Here is a 23,660-nt window from a genome sequence, read left to right as displayed (position 1 = left end):
TTGGTGAGGTTGCTAAATAGTCAAAGTATTTGTTAAGTGTTTTAAGCACTTCCTTAAATGTTATTCATAGACTATCAAAAGAAAACTTTGTGCATTTAGGAAAGATTTATTTCTATCTCATGTAAACAAGTCACATGTGTGCTCTTATTTTGTCTTTAAATGCGAAGGTATTTTTCTAAAAAGGAATAGCAAGAGTTTTGGTGCGTTCTTTTGAAAATGAATTAGGTTGATCACAATGTTTATTTCTGACTCTACTTTTTGTAGTCTCTTTACAATTTTGTTGCAAAATACCAAATTAAGTAGATTCCATAATCAGTACAAGACAGCAATTTTGATAGGACAAAATCAAATAGCTTCAAAGCTCTGTTTTTCTTTTCACAGCTGTGATAGCATTGAATTGTTATATTGTTACTTGAGAGTGAAGTTCTAGTGAGTAATGTTGTGTTATAATAAAAGATAAAATAGTAAACAGTCCAAAATTCAAGAAGATGTTGATTAAAATTGTTTTATTACTTTAAAATCAAATCCCCAAATTTTAGAACTTTGATAACAGCCTATGTTTATAAATAAAGCTTCACAGAAGAGCAGAAGTTTAGATCTCCTCATCATGCCAAGAGTGGAGAACTTTGAAACATTAAGAAAACCTCTATTGTGAGGCATTATAAAGTATATTGGGGTACTGTGTGATGTTGCAATGAGCTAAAAATCTTATTGGAAAACTGTTGTTTTGTCTCAGTGATGAAATATTGTTTATTAAACTTCCAAGATATCAAAAAATTTCCAAGGAGAAAGCAGCATATCCTTACTGTGAAGCATCTTTCTTGTAGGTGCCAATCTGTTGTAAATTTAACTGACCCTAGGAGTATTGGTCTTTTAAAGCACATAAGAATAGGATTTATGGTTCTGAGTTAATAAAATATGCTGATGCCACTGTAAGCCCTATTTAGATAGACAGCAGTAATCTCTGTTGAGCAGTATGAAACCGTCTGTCTCTAAGTACTGGAAAGCTAATAGTTCACAGCAAGGTTGTACCACATCCAGAGATGAGAAAAATGTGTCTGAAGTCAGAAGAGTTTTAGCTGCATGATTTTATTTTCTTTTGTAATTGTATTCTTTCTCTGCGCTCGTATTGTACATCATGTCAAGTAAACAAGATACCCAAAGAGCACAGAAGAAAATGTGCTTTTTAAAGTTCATGCTCTACCTTACTTTTGTTGGTTTTGTTAGCACAAGGAGCAAGATTCTTCTGAATCTACAAAGTGAATCTGAAGTATGTGAAATAGGTGTTAAAGATGGGGTATGTTGTGTGTTTATTAAAAAAACATACTCAGTTCAATAATGACGTACATTAAGAAGGCTAAGTTAATATGTTGCCACATTCTATGTTTTGTCCAGTATAAAAATCTGTTGCCAAGTTTTTATCTTTCATGAAAGGAGTTGATAGAATTATGTTTGAAAAGATAACTTTGAATTTGTAATTTTTCTATTGTGTTTGAAATATTTGACATTTAAATATGTGGTTGTATTTACATATATTGCATTTTCATTACAGTTAATCCTCTTGAAAGTTGGTTGGCAGATGCCTTAAGCAGTTCTCTAAAATTGGGATGGATACAGTATTCTGCAACCTTTTTTTGCAAATAAAGAACATTTTGTAATTGTTTTTTTCCACTTTAAGGATTCCGCTTTTAATTTTTAAAAGAGAATTGTTGTATGTAAACAAAGGAAATACACTTTAGTGGAGAGATTATATTTGAAAATGTATTAGTTGTCACCTTATTTTTTTATGAAATAATAATAATCAATATTTTATGTGCTGCAAACATAAAGATTACCTCTCTGAGCAACTTAATATATTAAGTAAATAAATTTGTGGGAATAAACCATTCCATGTTCATCTAAGGCACACATTTTTACAAAAGGCAACAGTTTTCAATGTTAAGATTGCTTTATAATTTTAAAGGAGAATAAGAAATAATTTAGTTGAAAAGTGTTAATGTTTGTTACAGTCCACAAATACATGACACCCATATGTACTGAGATTTTGATTTTTGTTTTGGGCTTTAAAAACAAATATCCTCAGCATTTTTTCACCCTCATATCTTAGCTTTTCATTTATTCAAATGTTGAAAGATATAGTTAAATATAGCAAAATGTTTGGTTCTGTCTCTAAACTAATTTAGCAAATACCCTTAAGTTCACACAATTCAGTAATAGACACTTAAAAGTCTGAAATAAAAGGGAAAAAAAATAAATCTGTGTTCCTCTGTGGAGATATCCATTGTAGAATTTAATGTATGATCTGGACCAAATTAATCTTTTTCTATTAATTAAAGTTGGATTTTTTTTTCCAACTCAAGATCCATTATGTTTAGAAAAGTATCCAACAATTCCTCTTTTCTTCCAAATAACTTACAGTCCATTCCCTCTTGTGCTTCATCCAAACCTTGGCTGGATTCATCCTTTCAAACATCAGGTGCTTCACTAACACTCCTGAGTTGGAAGAGCCCCTCTCTCTGGCTTTCCATACAGAGGAAAGCCACAGGCTCTGCTAGGAGCGCTGCATTAGGCAGAGATTATATCCTCTGTAGATGTTTAAAGTTAGGTAAGATTAATCTAGTTTTAGTAGTGCATGAAAGCAAGTAAAAATGGTTCAAACCGAAATTATTTCACCAGGCATTTCCAATTTAGTGTTTGACTCTGGGTTTGCTCCTTGTTAATCCCTTTGGTCTTTGCTTTTGCATCTTCTTTCTATTGATGTAGTTCTCCTGAGCTACTTGTTTTCCCTGACAGGAGTGTAAAAGGTCCTCCATGTTAACATGATAGCTTTTTAATACTTATATTCTTACAAACCTTTCACACCTTTTTACTGGTAAGTTGCTGCTTGGTGACATCAATTCACAAGTAAGTGAATTGCCCAATAATGTGAATTATGTGAAGTGTCCAATGCATGGAGTCAGCTCAGTGTTCCTTCCAAAGCTCATCTGCCTTTTGAAAAGAGCAAAGTATAGTAGGATATTATGCCTGTAAGTTTATTTGTCTGATTTTTCTGTACATGTTTCTTATGTGTTGGCAATTTGTTTTGGCCGTGTTGGGGTCCCAAGTCTCATTCTTCATGGTCTTGGTGGAGGGAGGGAGAGTTCTCCTGAGTCATGGTGGTGGTTTAGAATTGTCCTTGATGAATGTGTATGTTACTACCAAAGTCCACGATAAAATATCTGGTCTCACAATATGTAGTTTGTTTAACACCACCAAGATAAAGTACAGTAGGTCACAAAGTGGTAACTGAGCCCTCAGCTTCTGCAGCATCTGTACTGGGGGGAGCTGTGCCGTGTTTCAGGGAGATGGCAGGAGTCCACCCTCGCCAACAAGGTCTGCAAGGTTTGTTTCCACCTTTCACCCGTCTCTGTCTCTCTTGGACACCCCCTTGTCAGTGTAGTTGAGGCAGCCGAGCTTCCTCTCCCGGGCCTGACCTTGCCCGTGGTGGCTGGTGAGACGGGCATCCCTGCCCTGCCAGGGCCGCTCTGCCCGCCTGGCACGCCGCACCGCTGGGAGCAGAGGGCAGCAGATAACGAGCAGGCAACTCAACAGCTTAGGAAAAGAAGGCACCCAGTGAATGCTGTTTGCTGCTCATCTTCTATTTTCATCAACTAATGCATAGGATCCAGTGAATTGGGAAGTAGGATGAAGGTTATCACAATTTTGGTGCAAACACTTATATGGCTAATCTCTTTCTAAATTGCTTATGTTTTTAATCTCAAGCCTCTTAATGTGGCTGAGCTGCACTTTTTTTCTATCTTGACTTTGTTTTATGGGGAAATATTTCATATCAGATTGCTTAAGCTTTGGGCTGTCATGTAAATACCTTCTGTCAAGTATATAATACACATTTTAAAATTTGTCTAAATATTTATGCTCTTGAGGGAATCACTGTATCTCTCAACAGACAGTTGCAACCTAGCAAGTAAATAAATCAAACTTATTTTTTTCAAATCTTTGTTGTTTTTGCAAGAAATTGTAACTGCTTGAAAGATAATTGAATCTTAACAAATTCTGGATGATAATTTTATGATTTACGTGAGAAAAAACTACCTCCTGTCTTTCAGCAGTGCCTGCAAGTATATTTATTTGCATAATATATATTTTAGAAAATACTTGTGTTTCTTCTAAAAACTAAAGGCTAAAATTCAAGCTGAAGGAAATGTGTGCCGCCACATTTTAAGTTATCTTTAGAAATGCTATGGAGCACATTTTTAGTTACTTTAGATTTGCTTCCAGTATGTACTTCATGGATTAGGTTTTTCTTATTTTAGTAATTTTCCTGCCTATATTACATTGGTAAGATGTCTAGTGTTCTGAGTCTTTAAAATGAAATAATTAATAGTTCAGCGAAATTTAGTGGAGCAAGGTTTGGTAATTTTCAGTCATTGCCAGATAATGAGCTGTATTTTTCCTCATTGTATGAGAAGGAAAATTATTTATGCTGAAGTTTAGAATGTAGTTTATATAATCATTAAGAATTATAATAACTGATTGATATCAAACACAAGATAGCTGTAATGTTAAATGCATCAGAAACTATTCACTGATTAAAAATGATATTGCAGTTTTAACTGAAAGTACATTTTGGATGCTAGTCTATAAAGTTATAATACATTATATTTGCCTTCCTTTTTGCTTTTTACAATAAGAAAATATATCCAGAGAAAGTAAATCTGTGATTTTAACATCTTTTGACAAGCACATTAGACTGCAGAAAGAGCATCCAAGTTGGGGCTCGGGGCATATGGTACTGCCTTCTGCTAACATAGCTCCAGAACAAGTCACTGTGTTCACCAGAGGGTCATATTCAGACTCTCAGGTTCCTTCCTCTGGTCTGGGGAAAAAAACCCATTTCCCCTTCACACAGAAAAATCAGAACACAAAGTGCAGACCTCACTACCCTGGGATACCTTCACTGTGCAGAGGACACGGAGATGCTGTGAGATGTTTTGCTATCAGTCAGGTTTTTTGTCAGGGCATTCAAGAAAGGCCCTATATTAGCCTATGTAGATATCTATAGCTACTTTTTAATTCTGAAAATATGTATAATGCTACTTTGAAAAAAGAGGTGTAAATGTCATGATGTGAAATCACAGAAGCATTTCAAATATATGTACATTCAAAGTAGTATTTGAGTAGTTGTTTTGTGAATAGGTAGCAACTGCTACACACTTTCACATCTTTCTAGATTGTCTGATTTAAATTCAAAGACTGGTATTTATAATAGATAATCTAAGTGTTGTATGCCTTGGGAATTCAACATACGGATGAGGATATGGAAGGCATAAGTTATATGAGATTTTTTGACCAGCTTTTAATTCAGATTGTCATTTTTAACACACGGTGGTGCAGATGGTGAAGTTTTGACTGTCCATCAGAGCCCAAATACCTTAGGAGCAGCTGTTGCTGATAAATCATTTTATGTGCTTTAGGTCAAGAGTCGTCAAACCTGTTACAGCACCTGCTTCTATGTATGCAAATCTGTTATTTTGCCATTTCATTAAACAAGGAAAGGTAGTGGACTCTTTTGGCCATAAGTAAGCCTGGAACATATCCCGTACAAAGAGAAATGCAGCAAGAAGAAAACTGTGGTTTCTGCAGTGCAGCCAAGGGATGCGGCTTCTGTTTGGGGGCTTTGTTTCTAGAAGACTGCCTGCAATTTGGAAGGAGGGTAGAAAGACAAGTACATGTTTGGAGGCAAGAAGTAAAGGGAAGGTGTTTGCTGTCATTGACTGTAGGGTAGTTGTGAAGTTTGACATGCCCAGAAGCCATTGGGTGCCATGTGGGGCTCCCCTACACTGCATACCTCTGTTTTCATCATCTGGTGAGCCTGCAGCATGATTTCCAGGCACTGGAGCATACAACATGTCTACTTCGGTTTGGAACTGATTGATCCACCGTACAGAACATGCTTGTGGGATCTTCCCTTGCTATAGAAGAACATAAATGATTGAAATGTTTTCTTAAGAAAGAAAAGTATCATTTGTTTATGTACTTCAATGCCCAGCAAAAAAATTCCTGTCAAATGGCAGCACATTGCAAGAACTAGGGGTTTACTTAACAAGGTTATGCCTGAGCTTTGGAAACTCTAAGATATTCATATTTGTTTAATCTATCAGGTATGTAAAGAGAGTTTAAATCATGAGGAGGAAACTTCTTTGTTTATTGCACTTCACAAGTAGGGCTGTGGCATGTAATAGAAATGGCACTTAAAGATTTCTTTTTAAGCAAACTGACAGAAGATTTTATCCTGCACTGCCATAGATTGCTGTGGGGGAGAAAGGGAATGGTAAAATTGATGAAGGATTGTTGCATGCTGTCATTTTAGATTATGTTATTTTGCCATGACTTTGCTGCTAATTTTTTAAAGATACTGTAAAATTCCACTGTTGCAGAAAGTACCACAGTAGCGCTGTCGCCTGTTAATTACTTAATTCCATAGCTAGTTTGTCAACAGTATTTTAATCGAGACACTGGCAAAAACACTTTTTGAACATTTTGGAGAAAAAAGAATACTCCCCTGACCTTTCAACCTTGTCAGCTGAGTTTTCCCATTCTGACACTAGGCATTATTTTTGCAAAGGTTGGAATTTTAACTCTTCAGTGAACCAGATATCATTTTTATTGGGATATTAATTCTGGTAGGTGCTAATCTCATCATGATTTGCAGACATTTTCCTTCATAGGCCATTCTGATTTGTAGCTTTTTCTTTTCACAGCAGTATTAAATACCAAACCTCTCTGATATGGAAGTTCATTAGAGATATGTCTTTGATGGCAGCCCTTTCAGGGCTTCAGTTTCAAATACCTTGATGTAAAGCTTAAGAAGCCATTGTGTTGTAAGCCCTCCTTGATGTGTCTTATTTAGATCTGCATAGTAAATCAAGGAAAGTAAATAACAAGGCAGCAGATGGAAGCATGGAGATAAGGCCAGTGAACAATTGTATTTGTATTTTGTTATGATGTTGACAGGAGCTAAAATTCACTAATCTAGTTCAACTGATCTGCATTTCAAAGAAATCTCATTTAGCAGCAACTTGAAGGTTTGGAGGATAAAGTTCTTTTATTGCAGCTTTTATTGCATTCTTTGCTAATTTATCTGGTCAAGATTTAGCCTTGCTTACTTAAAGCAGCAAGCATGTTACAAGGAGTCTTAAATACTACGAAAGAATTAATGTCTAGACTATGAACTGAAGGTAATTACATATCCAGTAGTGAATAGGCTATATTAAGGATATGCTGTTGTCCAAATGGAGTTGGAAGAAAAATACAGATAAAATATTTTCCTCATTTTCTCTAAGGTTTTTTAAAATTATTTGTTTTTAAATGTGTGGAAAATTAATATATAAGCAAACTTAAAATTATTAAATTGTTATAAACCTCAGAATTTCTTGAACTAAGAGTTGCATCATACCATACTTTGCTGCTCTGTTTACAAACGGATAGCTTATAGTAAGGTTTAATTTAATGATTGTCTTCCTGCATCTATTAAAAAAAAATTATTAAAAAGTATAAAATAATTTAATAGAATGATGGGCCACAATTATTTTATGTGTGCTCTAAATGATGTAGATGATGTTTATGTAAGTTAGGTACTTCATATTAGATACAGTGCAGCCATGTCATTTGGAAAAAAAATGTGATAAATAGATTGTAAGAATCAAATATATTTAAAATGAAAAGGGATATAAAGTAGAATTTAGGGTTTCCTTTTGGAAATTTAAAAAATTTGTTCAATCTTAAGGCCAAAAATTAGACTTGGATTTAGTTTTCAGTTTATGATACAAATACTAATGATGGACTGTTTAGGCTATCGAACATAAGCATGTCCATACCCATGTACAAATAATAAACCAAAGCATGCCAGGCCAGTGTACATCCACTCTAATAATTGGCCCCAGTTCTCTAATGTAAATTAAACCCAGCAGCTGCTAAGTGTTAATGCCATAGTCCTTGCTGCCCTTGTGCAGGCTGTCCTTGTCACAGAGCCTACACCTGTGCCCCAAGGACTGCATTTCTCATTTGTGCTGTGGGTCTTTGCGCTTCTTTTTACTGTGTCTTTGTAGGCTTGAGAGGAGTGGAGAGGGAGGCGCCTGGAGATGAGGTCCTTGCTAGGCTGCAGTGATACCTGATAGCTTTTGACTGTGGACTCCGTAGGCTAATCAGATCATGGGATGGTAAATGCTGTAGGACTGGCTTAAACATCTTTTGGTTCCTTCTCCTCATTGCTATACCTCTAAAAATGTTCATACAGTGTTTTGTGGGTCTGGTGGACCCTGTGAGTTTGAAAGCAGCTTTTATTTAGCTAGTTTACTTTTAATCTAGGTTAGTTTCTCAGTATGGCTGATCATATAGCTCCATGCTTGTCTTCCTTGGCACAGTTCAGTGGCCAGTGCTGGGAAGGGTGAGGTGGTATTGGTCTTGCCTCTGCCACTGGAAGAAATGTTCATCAGTCTACACTCCAAGACACGCAGGCTGAGCTTCCACAGCGGAGTGAGCTGTGCCACATCACAATTGTGTGATCTCACCGTATCCATGTTACGTCTCCTCGCTCCTCTCTTGCCTCTCAAGGATGACCGTATTTTGGTCAAAAGTTGTTCACTTGCTTTGCAGGACTGTTTTGAAGTCAGCACAAGGGAGAAGTGAGAGTCTGCAGGTGGAGCTGAAGAAGGTTAGGGAAGTTAGGGCTGCTATGGCTCCAGATTAGAGAGGTTTAAGTCATTATGCTGCTGCATTTTCTGGAAATTTTACCTTTACCTCCAGACTGCTGTAACACTCTGTATGTGTGAAATGAAGCAGACAGTACAAATAGCAATAAAAAAAGTGATTTCACTACTTTGTGAGAGAAATATATACCAGTCAATAGAAAGATGACAATAAAATAAACCTAACTCTCCTAGAAAATCTCCTGTGTAAATGAACATTTATTTGTGTCCCAATCTGCCAAAGTTCAGAAGTAAAATTTTGAATTTAAAGATATCCCAAGGATGTCATCCTATTTAACAGCACTCAGAAGCAAATAGGTCTATGAGATCAAGCACAGACAAACATGTTCACATTTTTAGTTAAACCCTACCTTTTTCTGCATAACAATGTAAATCATCCCCTCAAATAAACATATGCTCCTGTTGTCTGGCCTGCCACAGTGCCCAGAGTTTCATCACCCATAATCTGTTTTTAAAACATCATGCCCTTGTACCTCTGGCTTCAGCACCACTGACTCTCATTCCATCCTGCCTAAGCCCATCGTGCTCTGGCGTTGCCCAAGGTGACAGGGAGGGATCCTGGCTGTCACTGCCTGCTCGCCTCTTGTCTTCCTGTCCCTGCTGGCTCCATGCACGTGTTGTGTTCCTCACAGAGCTGCATAGGGGGACAGTGTTTTCAACAAAAGGGATAGTGGGGGAGAAGAGAAAAAGGAGAAATAGAGGGAAAAAAGCCAAATGGAATTTTATGGAATTTCTCACCTCTCTCTCTGTAGAAATCTTTTACACCCCTACCAGTATTACAGGAATGCTGCAGCACCATAATAGTAGTGGACATTAATGAGTAGCCTTCTCTCAAGTGACAGGGATGCAAACTTGTTAGCAATAAGGTGGATTAAAAACCAAACTTGAATTCCTGCTGCTATCCACATTTGTGTTGGTGTTGATTGCATAACCCTGATGGGCTGAATTTTGTGCGATGCTCCTTTTCTGGAATCACACTGAACTGCTCAACATTGATTTCTTCAGCTCCTGCTGCATGTCTCTGTGTTGAACGACAGCCTAATGTTAGAAAGAGAAGGGCAGATAGAACTGGACGGAATATGGGGGAAAGGAGGTGGCACTTTTCCCACTCGTGGTGACTGGGGTAAAATATTTCCTGACAAATTTACCACAAGAAGTACTATACAAATTTACCACTGTCTATTGAACTTTCCCAAGCTTGGATTTTAGTTTAACAGCAATTTAACAAGAATTACATGTGCTTGTTCCAAATCCAGCATTGTATCTTGGTTGGTGGATTGCCTGGTAGAGCTAGTCAGCCTGTATCTTCTCTCATCCATCTCTCATCAATATATTTATTATTTCCTTCGGGATGGTGGACAGGTAGCCATGCAAGGAATTATTAGACCTAAGCCTTCCTTTTGCTTTCATGCCATTCTATCCTCTTGCAATTCAGTTTAAGGTTGTATTTCTGGTTTATATATTTTAAATAAGTATTGACTAAATTTACAAGAGATATGAGGAATATTTCTATAAATCTTAATGATAAGCCAAATCGAGAAGATTTGAAGAATTTGGTATGCAACTGATGAGAGGAATAAATGTTATTACAAATTTTAGCATATATTTTCAGGTCCTGCAGGAGATCTATATAAAAACATAAGGAAGATTTTTTTATTATCTTCATGATACTGATGCAACCCTTTTACCTGTAGCTACATAATTTGTCCTACCTTTCTTTTTTTATTATGTAGGAGAAGGGAAGTACTGCTAACTCAATGTTTCTAAAGCACTGGGGTTTTTTATCATACTCTAATGAGGTTTCTTAAATTGCAGGCAAACCAAACAGCTTCATTCAGTTTAATAACACAACATTTAGAGAAGTTTGCAATATAACACCTTTATTGCTTTAATTATTTACATCATGGTTGATCTCTTGTTTACTCATTGTCTTGTTTCCAGATTAGGACAATGATACCAAAGAACACCTGGAAGAGATTGCAGTACAGATATATTTATATCTTATGTCACTGTTTTGATACATCTTCCTTAAAAATATTTTTGGCATTTATTAGCAAAGCCATAATTATTTTCGTGAGTTTGTGTTTTTGAGATAAGATATTTGGGTAAAGGCTTTTAGTTAAACATGGTTCTAAAGACACAGGATTGTAATACTGCATTAGGCAGTCTATACAATTAGAGAGTAAATATTGTTCAATATTAAAGCAAAACAAAATCAAAACTCCAGTCCAGTCCTTGATTTTATATGCTATGATATCAGGCCACATTCTACTCTATTTTTTTTTCTTCAGTTACACCAAATAGCTATAGGTATTGAAAGTAAAATTAATAGGATGCTTATCTACAAAAATGAAATTTCATATCATATTAATCCCAAAAGAATTAAGAAACTTCCTTGTATAGTCTGAAATACTTCTTTTCTCTAATGCATTTTTCTTTAGCAACTCTAACTCTAAAACTCTAGAAATATGCGACAGTCAAGAGATAATACATTTTATCAGTGCTTATTTGGGATGGCTTTGTAATGCAGCTGTATGTTTATGAATTGCCAAAAAAGTCCTGTGACTGTTGCGCTAATAAGATCACATTATGATATGTAGCTTTTACTTTGTATCTCAGGTAATTTATGGGAATTGTGTGAGCCTGCACACAAGTGTAGCTTTTAGTATCCCAAATTAAAATGTATGTACTCTGAAATATATTTGTGTATTTAAAACTCTAGGTTACTTGTATCACTGTGCTGTTTCGGAAACTAAAAAAAAAATAATCTAATAAATACTTAATGTAAAAACTTCTTCATTTATCTTTGATATAAGTGGATTTCTACCAGGTATTATTGAATTAAGGAATATATGGAATAAATTTTTAAAGCAGGCATGAATGCTTATTTAACCTTCAAGTGAGATTATATAACAAATTATTTAAAAGAAAGCATTCTTAGTTTACACAATTTTTTGGGGTTGCTGTTGATTTCTAATGCTTGCATTTGAAAGATATAATTGTGTATCAACTTTTCCCCCTTTATGTGCACTTGTTTGAGAGAGTCAAGATGATATTCATGAGAAGATTTTGTAAACTTGTTGATGGTAACTTGAAGCCACATGTGGAAAGAGTAAAAATCAATGCTTTTATTTGACAACCAGTAGGTAGCCACCTGTTCTCGTGTTTTTTCCTTGGTGTTTTAGTGGCGATGATAATTCTGACTTGTTATTGCTACTATCAAATTGTTTTCAATAGGTTTATCCTGAAATAGTATTTTACCTTCTGTAGTATACCTAGAACCCATGTCTCTAATTTTGTCCTTTTTCAAGAAGCTTTTCCTTGCTCATATATCAATGCTAAAACATTTGGTTCTTGTTTAGTACAGCTTGCCCTGATTTATAGTTAGTATCAAAGTGATGTGAGGGATATCAAACAGACCTTGAATACTTTTTGAGCTGTCTGGTTGTATTCCTACCCTTAACATTCTAAACAGAAAAGCTGGCCAAATAATAGAAGGGGTAGCCTAAAATGTTGCTATAGGCCAGTGGTGCATGAGTCTTTGATCATTAGCATGCTGTATGGTGAATTTCCTTTCATCCTCAGTGAAGCCATTTAAGCTGCTGAAGCAAATAGAAAAACAAACATTGTAGCAGACTCTTCATTTTCAGAGAGGAGAATAGGTTGAACCTTAAACATACTTTGATCCAGTATTTCAAACTAGCCAAAAAAAGTTTCAGTTATACAAATTCCTCACTGTAGGGTCTAAAAAGAGTGTTAATGAATAGGTATGTATGTAGATATACTGGAAAATGTCTGGGTTTTGGGTGATATTTGAGGGTATTAATTCATGCATCCTGCAAAAGGGATTTTGGTTGCATACTGATGTCTGAACAAAGTTATTTCTGTCCTGCTATGTTTTTTGTGCTAGTACAGGCTGTTTCTTCATATAATGTGCCAATGCACAGCTCTACATATAGGCATGCTTGGTTCACAGACACATAGATCTGTATCTAGTAAGACAGCAGAAAGGACTGGTTATATTCCTTTGGTACACCTGGTAGGTAATGATAGAATTAATTAACATAGTTTTTTCTCATAAGTGGGACATGCCAGTCCATGACAGCAAAAAAGTGTTTGTTCTTGATGACAGTCATTCACTTTCTGCTGGTTCAGAAGGCTTCCCTGAAGGAATTTTAATTGATCTGCACTTACCCAAAATAAATCAGAAACACTGCTGTATCCTAGAGATTAAAGCAAAAGAGAAGATATTGGAATACAGAGTATATGATTTTTAAGGTTTACTTTGAGATGAAACTTGGGAAGTGGAGATGCTGACCTGCATTTATATAAGTGTTGAACTGAGTGGGAACATATGGATGAAGTTAGACTCAGACCCATGAGACCAGCGAACAACTTGAGAAGCAGAACCTTGCTTTGTAGCCCTCTGCCCTGGCTGCTCTGGGACTGTGGACGGGGGAGAGGAATGCTACTTCTGCTTTACAGTAAGACTTTGCTACCACATTTGATATTATTTTTTTTCAGTGGTGATGGTGTTTTGGAAAAATCAATCAAATTTATTAAGCATATAGTAAAGTACAGAGAACCATGGGATTTCACTTTGGTGTTCAAAAGGAGCTAGCCTGTACTTCAAATGCAACTAAGACTAGACTCCCTGTACCTAATGCAGTAATTTCCATTACTGTGCGTGATGAATAGGTCAGTGTAAAATGGATATAAAATTTCTTGAATTAGCACTAATATAAGTGACTGTACAAGGAGATAGCACTGCTCATCCTAGTTCAGACCAATGGTTCTCTTAAGCTGTCACCATCTCCAGTGATGGCTGTCTTCTGAGGATACCTCCACCTGCCTCTTGGCTTACAAAATCTCCTTGCTTAAACAACATCCTTGGGAAAAAATTCACAGTTCTGTGACACAATTTGTGGAGAAGAAACTTCCATTTTTCTTCTGAACTTGGCTTTTTTTTAGGTAGTTCTTGAGTTCAAAGGATAGGGAACTACAATGTCTGTGCTGTCTTTCTATCTTTGGACTTCTGTTGTTTTCTGTCATGCCCTTCCTTAAATCAGCTTTTTTCCAGTCTGGATATTGGTAGCACAATGAATTCTTCTTCATATATGGAAACTGTTTTAAGCCTTTGATCTTGTATGTTTTCTCCTCTGAACCTTTGCTAATTAATTCCCTCTTTTTGTGTTCTGTGTTGAACAAGAGAGTGGAGCATGCTTTTCAAGATAGGGGTTTATGCGGTGGCAAATGACATGTTGCAGTTTGTCCTTTATTATTTTATAAATAATTTTTAGCATTTAATTTATAGATTTGACTCTGATGGAGTGGTGAGTTTTAAGTTTTCATGAAGAAATTGTAATGAGACCTATTAGGAGCCCCAAGTCTCACTTGCTGAGCAGTAAAATGTAGTGAAATAGAGAACTGTTTTGTTTAACAGAAGATTCAGATTAGAATGTTTATTAGTACTGGCTAGGCAGGATGGTTTATAGTGAACCTATGCCCAACAAATTGTGATTTCCTACTTGATCCCGATGGTTTATAGTGAACCTATGCCCAACAAATTGTGATTTCCTACTTGATCCCAGCCAAAAGTATTCACAGGGTCTTTGTGATACAAAATAAATAATCAATAATGTGAGATAATCTTTTAACTTGTACAATTGCTTTTTCAAAGACACAATCATTTAATTATAAATCTCAGAAGTGAAGCAGGTGGTTGCTCTAGGAGTAGTGACTACTTCACCTGTCCCATGCAAAGAAAGAAAGATTTGAAATGTGTGGGATTTTCTCCTAGGTGTGCAATACATGTGTGTAAGGATGACACTGAAGTGTGTTTTAAATGTTTTAAAGAGATGGTTGTAATACCTTGCAATAAAACACAATATGGATGCTTGTACTTACCGTGATCCTTTCCTTTTTTTCCCTTAGATAACTTCAAGTGAAAGTTAAGGACCTTTTTTCCTTATCTGCCATAGACGTGACAGACACTTTTGGAAGGAGGACCAGTTTGAGCAAAAAGAAAAAGACCTTCCCACAGCACAGCAAAGCAACAAAGTGACTCTGAAGAAATGTAAGTGATTTATAACTGAACTGTGGCTATGTGTCTACTGTGGATTTATATGCGCTGTGGGAGGAATACAGTACCCCATCGCTGAAACATATTGCTTATAGATGTAAAAGATGTAAAATATGGTTTAGGAAAAAATTGTGGACCATGCAGAAAATACATACCCTTTTGATGTAAGGGTAAGCTATAGTAAGCTGTGCTACAATTGTAGCTATGCTACAATTATTTTTTTCCAAATGGCAATTGTTAATGGGATTTGAAGTACTGTAAGAATCAAAAACCTGGTTTTCTACCATTTTCTACTCATCTAGCTATTGGTCAGTTTAGATACATAAAAACTAGGTAGCTGCATTTCAGTCATTCTAGATTCTGCTTACCCTCAGGAGAGGGGCAGGCATCTCCAGAAGCCAATCCATCTCATTCTGAAAGCAGTGCCTGAGGAATGCAGTATTACTCTGAGTAGCTTGTGTTCACTGCTTAGTTTTAGCCTAAATGTTCAATGAATACTTTAACCTGGCACGTCTGTGTAAGACGCCGTGCCAGTTCCTTTTCTCCTCCCCATATTGTCATTCTCCCTCACTCAGCACATGTAGCTGTTCATAAATTTGGAGAATGGATCAGACTGAAAAAAGCCGATTATTTGTTTGGTTTTGTTTTCAGTTGGGTTTATCCCAGCCTTCTCCCATATGGCCATCCATGGGCTGTCACTGGTACAAAGGGTGATGCGAGTGGGAATTAGCAGCCAGAAGTGTGCGGGAGCACATGATAGCAGCTGTGCTAGTTTCTGCTGCTTAAATTCCTTGGTGAGAAATAGTCTCAGACCTTACAGATATTTTTAGTGCTTTGCCATTTATAAGAGTTAAAACATATGTGAGACACCCTTACTTACTATCTAATGGGGAACTACTGTTTTCTTGTGCTTTTCATGCTGCAATACTGCTGTCTTTTGTGTCCCTTGTAAATTAAAATTCAGGTCTCCAAAACCAGTAAATTGTCATAAGTGGCTAGCAAGTAAGCAGGTGTCTTGTCATGATTTATAGTGCAGGCATGATGCTGTGTAATTCATACATACATACATAATTTCTGAATTCTGAAGATGGCAGCCTGATTTGGAATAGCACCAAACATGACGTGTGGGTTGGGTGATATCGAATGGTTAGTGGTTGGACTAATTTAGGCTCAAGATCCTTGTCTCCTGAACAGTGAAATACTAAGTAACATTTCATTCTCACAGTAAATACCAGATGGGAGGGTGTAAAGAAGACAGAGCTAGGCTTCTCTCATTGACACCTGGTGACAGGATGACAGGCAGTGGGTACAAGCTGCATACAGATTATTAAATTATGTTTCCATTGAAAAATAGTATAAAAAATCTTCCTTATCTTGAGGATGGTCAAACACTGCAGAGGCTTGCCCAAAGAGGTTATAGAATCCCCATCCATGGAGATACTCAAAACCCAAATGAACAAGCAGCCTGCTGTATCTGACCCTGCTTGATAGAGGTTTAGATTCAATGAGCTTCTGAGGTCCCTTCCAATCTAGTTATTCCATGATTTTGGGGATATTTATAGGCAAGCAAAATCATAAATATTCTGCTATTTTATGTTTTGACAATAATTTAATTTTTTTTTTTTCTTTTTTGAAGTATTTAGTTATTCAGTTTAGTAGTTTACTTAAGTTGTGGCAAAAATGAGACATGTCAGAATTTGCAAGCTTTCTAAAATGTGTCAAATTATATTTAAAGACTTGTGATTGTAACTATGAAAATCACATTGAGGCCTGTAAAATTATCCTTTAGCTTTGAATTAGCGCCAGGTTTCACGTGATGTAGGCAGTCACATGATGAGGATTTTAGATTTTTAAAAGTAGCATCTCTTTCACTTGATCCATGGAAAGAATAATACATTTTTAGTATCATTTTGTGATTGGACAAAAAGAAGACATAACTAGGAACAAATTCTTGCAGGTGAGATCCATTAATCCACAATAGAAATACATGTCTTCCTGAAGATTTTAGAGATCAATGAAAGCTATAAAGTAACCTAAGAATTTCATTACAAGCTCTGTTTTCAGTTACTTGCAAATGGCTATTCTGGGACAGTCCATACTTAAAGAGGATGCCAGTGTAAACATTTAAAAACTGGGCAAATGTACAGTGAGACTTGACAACGTAGCCTTCTATCTTCTATGAATGTGATTGAGGGGCTTCATTGTGTTTTGAAATACTTAGAAGCAAGGGACTCTCCTTTTCAGATGTCAGCTTTCATGAATATTTACTTTGATAAATTTGGCAGACATTTTCTGCCCACAGTTTTGCTATAGCCTGAATGTCTTTGCAAAAGTTTCTGTGAGATGGGTTTATCATTCCTGAAAATGGAAAAAAAAACCAGTCTAAAAAAAGGTCTATGACCTCTTCTTTGCTTTTGAGCAAGGACTTGGAATTTGAAAGGGAAGCTTTAATGGGCTATAAGATGTGTCTTTTGCCATGCCTCTGAATGTCTGTCCTTATTGCACTGAATTATAAGCTTTTGAAAATTGCTGCTTACTCATACACAGAAGAGGCATATTACTTTGTCAGCATATTCTGAAAATAGTCCTTGTATATTCTTAATCTTCTAGAAATGACTGAGTCTGTCCTGGCTTGGAGATCAAACGCTGTATGACATTTCAAATTTACAGATCCCCTGCTATTTTCACAAAAGGGTCTTGTTTTTTCAATTTTTCTGGGGCAGTGTATTTGGATTCTTACACTTGTTGGTAATTCTGGTTTTCTGTATTTTATGCTTACTTTTCCCAAAAGCTATTTGAGAAGGGTGTCAAGAACAGGATTAATTTCCCATGATGTTAGCCATCTAAACCTATAGGTGGTATAAATCTGAGCTGGTCACCATAGGCTTCTTTAGTCAGTGAAGAGCCATAGAGACTTCCAGGGGAGGATTCCCATAGCCTCTTTCTATTTCTGTCTTTAAATAAGACGATTCCTTCTTTAGAGATGCCTATTTCCTGTCACTCGCAATAAAAGCAACCTAAGGTGACTGGCACAAATTTAGACTTTTAACTTTTCTATTAAACATTAAGACAGATACATTTCTTCTCATGTGACATTTGAGACTTGAGAGGCAGAAATGTTATCGCTGACATTCACAAAAGCATACTAGTAAACAAAATTATTTAAACAATTATTTCTTTATGGTTAAGCTGATATGTAAAGCTTATTAGAAGGACATTTTCTGTATCTCTGTAGATATTGTATGTAACCATTAAAACAATGAATTTCAAATGCCATTTTAATATTAACTGCAAATTATTAATAGATTTTGGGTATTTTCTGACATTTGGGTTATAGGTTAAGAAATGCGAATGTTTTAACTCTGTGTCATTACTTAATTTCTAGTAAGGCAATAAAAGGGATGTATTGTGAGATTCTGGCATTGTTGGCATTTTAGCTTGCAACAGATGATTGAAAAAATCTGGTGCTAATATAAGAGACAAAAATGCATTCTCAATTTAAGAGCAAGAATTTAGGTGGCTTTCCAATTTGAAACAATTTGCTCTACTATCAACTAATTTTGATAATGTGTTTTTTAAATGAGATTGTGATGAAATGCTCTTTTCCATTTGTATTGAAGTATTTTAGATTTCCTTAGTATTTTAAACTGTTGTCTATACTTGGGTAATGGCAACTACATTGGCTAACCCAGGATATTATAGCACCTTCTTCAGGCCCACTTCTCATGGGTAAGGGCTGTATGTGGGGAGCACTTTCTTGTCATGGAATAGTTGAATGTATCTAAAAGGCATTTGAAGTAATCTATGCTGGCTCTATTTACTTTTTAGCTAAAATGTGGGCATATGACATAGAAATTGTGATGTAATTTATTATCAAGTATATTTTTATGTCTAATTGCCATGTAATTGAATTATTACCTGGAAGAGCAAGACTTACTTCATACATGTTTATAACATCACTGTGATGAGACTGTGGGCAACAGTTGAATATGCTTCAAAGATGGTCTCAGTTATTCTTGTCCTGATGTTCAGAAATGCACAGGGCTGCTCATAGTAAGCACTGTTTCTGTACTTCCACTCATGGTTGACTAATTACCCCTTAGTGGGGTGTATAAAATTTTTCTCTCATTTATAATTTTGCTTTGAATATTACATTTTGTATTAGAGGTGTATATTTCATTTTGTTTCCATCCTATCACTGTTATTTAAAGTGGTACATTTAGTTCAGTATTGCATAGTAGCAGCATGCATGTGCTATAGTATAAAACTACAGCAAATACTGATTCCTAGAATCTACATTTGGCTGAGGAAGCAATTTGTTGTTTGTTTGGTTTTTTTTTAATAATTGTTGGAAATCGGCCTAAAGAAAGTGTTTAAAGAATGGAGACAACCTCATGTTAATAATTTGTACTTACTTTCTCTTTCCCTGTTGCTCCTCCTAATATTTGCACAAAATAACATTCACCAATGTTTGTATTGCAGTATCACTAAGTTATGTGCTCTAAACAAGAACAAAATATTTCCCTTAGAAACACTTTTACATCAGTACTTGCTGGCCAAGATTCTCACTGGTAAATACATAAAGCTTCACCAAAGCTGGCAAGCTGTCTCTTTGTAGTTGAAACAAGTGTTGTAGGCTTTATTTTTTTTTTTTAATTGTCTGACTTTATTTGGATTTGACTTGTATTATTCCCATCCTTCTGCAACTTTATGAATGTTTAGTTTTAAACAGAATTTTATGCTTTATCACAAAAAAACCCAAAAGACTATAGTTCTGAGAAAATGAAAAGGGCAGTTCAGTCAAGGTGCCACTAAACAGCAGATGTTTGAGTACTGAAGAACTGTGCCTATTTTTATTGAACTGTAAATTTTATGACATTTTGTCCTGACCCTGTTCGAGGGTTAAACTGAGATCCAACAGGCTGAGAATATCTGGGTTCAGTGAATGAATCTGAGTATAGAAACCTGAAGAGTATCTGTTCAAGAAACACATTAATGACTGCATCAAAGCTAATAGAGTAAGTATTTTCCACAGCATAGGCATCTATGTCAGCAGGGGCTTTTTAATAATAGAAAATTTCACATGGGCTCAATCCCATTCCATGCAGAAAGTGAATCAACTTGCTTTCACACTGTTATTCTGACTCAACATTTAAAAGCAACCTGAAGTTTCAAATAGGGAAAGGGGAAAGATGTTCTGACTCTTGCAGGCATTTTTAGGAAGTATAAATATGTGTGGATAGTGGTTCTAAAACTACCTATGTGCTATGCATCTTGTCTCAGGTTGCAGATAAACAAGAAAGAAAAGGAAAGTTTTTGCCAACATAACTTCATTTCTTCAGCCTATATAAGGTCTCTTTTCTTGAGGATTTTGGATTAAATTCCAAATTGGAATCTAATTTGAATTGTTTGAGAGCATCAATTGATTGGACCGTATGCCATTCTGTCAATTTGATTCATTTTCTCCTTTGTGAGACGTACAGTCATAGTACTTTGATTTGTGAGATCTTCCTGTGGTGTGAGTGAAAGATGGGTGATAGGCTAAATAAGGATGCCAGCTAAGCAGATACCTTTTGATAAAATGATGTTTTTATGGAGTCTGGTGTCCTGCATGCAGTTACAGTTCCCTGGCATTGAGCTGTTCAGGAACTGTAAATGGTGTGAAACATACATTTTTAATGGAAGAGAATATTCTTCATAGAAGATCAGTAAATGTTATAGAGAATTCTTGTCTATAGGCAAACAGCTGCATTGTTACGTTTCAGAGGTGGAGGCATTTGGCAGGTAATGAAGGGATTCTTGTATACAGCTAACAAAGCATGGTGAGATACTTCAGGGCATAAGTCAACATGTAATAATATTAATAATATACTGCATCTGAGGATTTCAAAGAACTTTACAGAAGACATCAATGAATTAATATAGTTTTAGCCCCCTGTGGAGCACTGCTAAGACTTGGGTGGGTTGAATGCAGAAACACCATCTCATTTTTACGGTAAGTTGGTTACTGTACCTTTGCTGCACACAGGTAATTCAGCAAGTATCAGTATTTTCCGTATGGAGCTCAAAAGGCATAGAGAAATAGATTGACTTGATCTGGACAACCAGTAACTCCAGCATAAGCATTCCAGCATCAAAATCATCCCCAACAGCCTGCCTGTGTGCAGTGATAGTTGGCACAGGCTGCTGGATCTCTGCTGTTGTACAGCTTGAAGTGCTATGTAATATTACAGAAGATAACACTGTGCAAACAGTGTGGTTGGAACTTGGCCATTTAGCGTAACAATTTAATAAATTCTGATATGCTGATGCATGTGTGTGTCAGAAAACCAGCCTATTTTTATGTGTTAAAACCATCAGTAGGACATACAGACAAAAACAACTTCTCAAGGGCAAGACACAAACACTATAATTGAAAAGTAAAAGAGCAGAAACCATCTGCTGTGTAGTATGTTTTGATGAAAACACACGTGATGGAAACCAAAGCTAATTAAACAGTTATTCCATGATGCAATTTATGGTTTTTAAAATAATCACATTTAGAAAATTGTTTTGGAGAGACAATTGTAAAAGACACTTTGGGTTTTGCCCCTTCAGCTCTGCTGCCTGTTTATGGCTGCCTTTGCTACATCATTCCTAAGGACCACCTCTTGTCCTTTCTGTTGAAGGAGATATCAGTAGTATCTTAAAAGAGTTCTTTAATATTTTTCCATTCTAAACCTCATATTTTGAGTTAGTGTAATATAAAATTGCTTTTCTCCTTTATCTGTAGCCACAAATGAAAACATGTATGTTCTCAACTGACACAATTTTGGTGAAAATCATATTTTTAAATAGAAACCAAGTATGGGTTATGCTAATAGAACCTCATTTGTAATTTAAACCGAAGCTGTTAACATTCAATAATGAAGCCATACATCAAGGAGTTTTCTGCAAAAACAGAAAAATACTAATTCTTCCTCCTCAGATCTGCAAATCCAGACTGATGGGATTTCAGCCCTTCATCTTTTACTGACAGGCGGCAGCATCAGTGGAATAAAACTAAAATTTGATCCCCTTTCTCTCCACCTCCTTCCCCTAATTTTACCCTGACAGAGAAAGAATCACAATTTTAGCTGATATCTTAGCCCAGGGGAAAAATGGTCTGTCATCAGGTCTTTTAGGGAGAAAGAGCTCTTCAGTGGAGCAGTTAAATGGTATTTTGATTCTCGGGGTGCATCTTATACCTGTATTTTTGCAAGATATGATAAGTGGTTTCTGAGACGTTATTGAGAGCAGAATCAAGGTCATCAACCTTCCCCCAGAGGTCAGTATCTCTCAGTTCTTGTTTCTGGTGAAAATGTTAAACATGGGGGAGATGGGCTCCAGATGGACTATCTGAAACTGTGCACTCATATGAGCAATCCCCAGCCATATGTTAGTACAGGATGTACTTCTAATTTTTGACCTGCAAAAATCAGTGACTGATCAGATTTTTCTAGATAGATTTTAATTGACTTTGCAATAATTTGATGCATGCATGTTGAAGTTTATCATTCTAAATCCCCTAACATGCATACATTACTGTAAACTCCTCTGCAATTCATGATGAAATAGTAGCCTTTGGGTATTTTGAAGTTGAGACCTCCTGCGTCTTTGGAGAAATTCATTTTGAAGCCCTACAGCTAAATTACAAAGCTCTTCATTGTCTGCAAATGAGTTGCTCCTGTTCTTGAGTTGGCTTATGAAGCTGAGTTCCTCCATATGACTGAAAATACTTTTCTAAAGAGAGAAAAGATATAAATCTGCCATGGGAAAAGAAATTAGCCAGGGAAAACAAAAATAATGTGGTCTTATACCGAGAAAAGAATGATGGCCATCCTAGTATTAATTGGCTTCTGCATCATCTAGTGTTTTAGTTCAAATCACGACTGTACTTGAAAAGTATCATAGTCTAGCCTCCCATTGAACCTTCCTGATGGTGAAGCTAAACAAGGGCAAGTGTTTGAAGAATGGACCAAACGTATGCAAGAGTAAAAAGCAAAGTATCTTTAAGCACATGCCACATGAGTGTAATGTGTTCAGCTCCAGCTGTTCTGTTGTGCAGGGCCATTTTTGTTGTGCTCTACTATTTCTTAATGCTGATGTTTTCTTAATTATAAAAGACCACGGGGATCCTTGTCATAAATAAGTCTGTAAAAAAACTCCACCCTTTCATGTCTCTGAGTAATGTAATATTTCCAGTTTTTGCTCAGATAGATTAGAGTCTGTAATTCTAAGGGTTTTTTTCCTGTAATTAAAATGTTTTCTCATAATCACATATACTTCTATGACCAGTGGGATATTTTAATTTTGTGTGTTTAAAACTGTGCTGAAGGAAAAACTATTTTCACATAGTCTGTTTCCATTGAAGCTATCATTTAAAGGGTGTGATTGAAACTATAATTTAAAGAAAGTGATTTCACCTTCTTTATTCAAATTTTTAAGGGAGACTGAACACATCTCTTAAGAGGAGAACTGGATGACCAGTGGAGGGCTGTAATTTTCAACTGCCATTTCTATGGTTATATGATAAAAAAATCAATAATAAAGTTATACCTTGTTTATCAATAGCTAGGAGATAAATAGAAGTTAATACTGAAAGCCAAATTTAATCTTTTCACTGTAATCTTCTATAGGTTTCTGTATTGTAAGAAGTTGTATGTGGGTGTGTACGTGACTATAGTTCTTCATTGGCCATTTAAACATGCTCTTGGATATCAAAGTCTTTGCTTTTGGTCCATCAGCCAATATCCTGTTCTCATGGGATATGTAAGAAGATACCAAGGAAA

At 36.0% G+C, this 23,660-nt stretch overlaps 1 protein-coding gene across 33 annotated transcripts in view; it reads left to right on the top strand.

The window, feature by feature from the left end:
• FOXP2 (forkhead box P2) overlaps positions 1-23,660 on the top strand; it is a 398,716-nt gene that overhangs the window by 47,084 nt on the left and 327,972 nt on the right. For all 33 annotated transcript variants that reach the window (XM_085568392.1, XM_085568405.1, XM_085568399.1 and 30 more), the window contains exon 2: positions 14,703-14,844. The gene's annotated coding sequence lies outside the window, so the exon portion shown is untranslated. The remainder of the gene's footprint in view (positions 1-14,702; positions 14,845-23,660) is intronic.

The sequence above is a fragment of the Lonchura striata genome, chromosome 1A (genome assembly GCF_050655825.1).
Source record: "Lonchura striata isolate lonStrDom1 chromosome 1A, ASM5065582v1, whole genome shotgun sequence".
Taxonomy (NCBI): domain Eukaryota; kingdom Metazoa; phylum Chordata; class Aves; order Passeriformes; family Estrildidae; genus Lonchura; species Lonchura striata.
This window is presented reverse-complemented; position numbering and strand designations above follow the sequence as displayed.